The sequence below is a fragment of the Magnolia sinica genome, chromosome 10 (assembly GCF_029962835.1).
Source record: "Magnolia sinica isolate HGM2019 chromosome 10, MsV1, whole genome shotgun sequence".
Classification (NCBI taxonomy): Eukaryota; Viridiplantae; Streptophyta; class Magnoliopsida; order Magnoliales; family Magnoliaceae; genus Magnolia; species Magnolia sinica.
Window position 1 is genome coordinate 83,676,679 of NC_080582.1, and position 3,166 is coordinate 83,679,844.

Genomic DNA, 3,166 nt, shown 5'->3' on the forward strand with positions numbered 1-3,166 from the left:
CGGTGCAATCCAATACCGTACCCCACCATTTCTCTCATCCCTCTCTTCTTTCTCCTTCTCTTTCTCTCTCTCTTCTTCTTTCTCTTTCTATTTCTCTCAAACCCTAGTAAATTTAGATTTGAGGGAGGGAAACTCAAATAAGATATATTTATAGTGCCATAAGTGGTGTTTTTGGCTATAAAGACTAAGAAATCGATATTATAACCCTATGAGATGTTAATTCCAACTTTTGGGGCCCACTAGAGGGTGTACGAATCTATCTATGTCATATGTTAGTTTTCCTAAGTGGTAATCTACTCAAGGCTTTAATCACCCCACAAATCGAATACATCGATCAACAGTTATGATCAAAACTCAGCTTAATAGTTACCGATCATCGATTGGGGTTGTAACTATATGTATGTGTATAGGACATTACTCTATATTAGTGCCCTAAGTTTGGTTGTGATCTAATGGCCTGAAAGTCACACCTTCTTAAAAGATCGAAGGTGGACAATTAACTTAAGTTCTTACTAATTTCAATCTAGTCTCAAATGATACATGTGTTGCCCTTCGGCTCTGAATTGAACAATTTCGCATGTCACCTCAGCTCAACATCCGTAATGGATGTCAAGCCCAAAAAGACAAATGTTTTTTTATAGTTTCGGGTTTAACGAACCACTAACGAGCAATCTAAAACTAGTTCAGTTAATCTGAGCATTTCTAAAATAGGTTAAGCAACGTGATTTCTCTTATAGGATGATTATGATTTGGATTAGCTAAATTCATAATGCGGTCTATATGTAATTAACGGAAATGATAATTTGGTCCTAATCGCCCTAATCAAGAGTCTTAATTCGAATAGACTGATTTTTTTTAAATAATAAGATACATTAAAAATAAAAATAAAAATCATAATTCGACCATACAGAATGATTTCTGTTATAATTAGAAGCAATTCTTAAGAAGACATCGAATATTAAAACTCTAAGATGAAAAAAATATGTCCGGCCCATCGACGACATGTAATTGTAGAAATTTTTAGTTTCAATAGGTTTGTTGTTTGTAATGTTTTTGACACTTTTAGTTACTGAATTATTTTTATAATTTTTCTAGTAATTCATAATAGAGTCTAATTTAGTTAAAATTTCATTCTATTTCAAGTACTAGAAAAATTCTTAAAATTTCAGAAGTACCTATTGCTTGAAATTAATGGTTTTTTGTATAGTTTTCAAAGTGTCCTAAAATCATAATCATTTTATTTTATTTGTTTTTTTATATATAAAAAATAAAAATGATCAAGCTTTAATCTAAATTTTGAATCACCTCAATTAGAGTGGTAAAAAAAAAAAAAAGATATAAAATTTTAAAGTTAGCACATTGAAATTATCCGTTGTTGAATATTGTTGTCCATTGTTGAGCAAAGAGTGATAGTGGCACCGTAGATGCAATAGTAGCATTGTCAAATGTTACCCCAAAACGCCCATTTTTAAAAGTGGCATTGTGCCCCCCGCCCCAAAACCCTGGGTGTTTGTCCATGCTCCCCAAAACTCACAACTTTCACTCGGTCGAATGATTTTGGTGGATCCAAAATCGCTTTTTTTTTTTCTTTTTTTTTTTTTTTAAATTCCAAACACATGCGTAGATCAAGAAATCAAAGGTAAATGATCAGGAACATTCAATTCCCAAGTTGGCAAAAATTCGAGGCGTTATAGATAATTGTTTGATCTTCTTAATAACTATTTTTGCGAGTGGTTGAATATGGGACTAATCTTCATAGGTCTTGGTCATATATTATCGCAATCAATGTCTTTGTCTATCTTGATGCTTGGGGTCAAGTTGTGAAGTTTGAATCGAGTCACATGATGGGTTCTGACACACCACACACTACGTATTACAGAAAACAAACTGATATCCAACAACATCCATATTATTAATAAGGTCATACTTATAGGGATGGACTGAAAATATTAACCTGATACCAAATTTACGTGGCCCATGATTGTTTCATGTTCAATCCTCTTTGTTTTCTTTTCTGTCGTGTAGCCCGCTGAGTTTTGGTCCGCCTCATTTATGGACCTAGCAAAACGGATGGAGGTAAATATCTCACAAGCATCATATTGGACGACCCACCGAGCAGGTAAGCCACCCAACCAGGGTTGTCAGAATTAAGAAGATCAATAATCCATACTTAACCTATACATCTAGCACAACTGATGAGGTGGGCCATGAGATATTCTTGGCCAGAGCTTGTTAGAGAGAGAGAGAGAGGCGGCTTGCGTACAGAGTAACTCAGTACGCAATCCGATTGAGAGAGAGAGAGAGTCGTGCTATTGTATCTTTCTTAATGTGGTTTTTTTTTGACGGTGGAAGACAAAGGTTGGAAGAATGTCAGCTTGCGTTGAAAGCAGCCACTGATGCCTTTATTCAAAGAGATTCGGAGAACATGGAAATCGGGCAGCGATCACGGCGGGATTTCGTCCCTCATTCATGGCACGAGATGTGTCCGAAAGGATAGAGGGACTAATATTCTCTACGCCGTCCAAATTGTGGGCCCCATTTAGTGGATCAGCTGACTGATCAACATACAGCCGGATGCATTCCCACCAGTGTGTCACACGTGTATTGTGTAGCACATGCCTGCCAAAGGTGGGACCCAACATGATTATCACGTGTCTCTAAAAGTAGGCCAATCGACTTGTTAGGTGGGCTACACCCAGATCCACAGCTCAACTGGTAGACTGAGTGGAGATACCTCGTTTCAACACTTGAGGTCTTGGTATCGATCCCTAGCGGGGTGGCTAACATGGAGTGTGTGTACTGACATGAGTGTGTGCACTGACAAGCTAACCCCCGGAAAAAAAAACAAAGGTGGGCTACGCCTGTAGGTTGACGGGCCACTGGCCGTCCGTTGATTTCAAAGGCGCCCCCTTGTTGAGTATAACCGTCTATTTTTTCACACCTTAGTATCTTCATTTTGACATGTGGTATAGTGATCCAAGCCGTTGGTTAATGCGATCCACCATGATGGATGGCCAGATTGGAGTTTGAGACATGGCCCGTCCATGGTGGGTCTCATCAGACCAACGGTGTGGATCCATGATCTAGTAAATCCTTTGGATGGAAAAAAAAAAAAAAAAGAAACAAAAAAAGTGAAAATCACACCGTTCAGATGACCCTATCCATC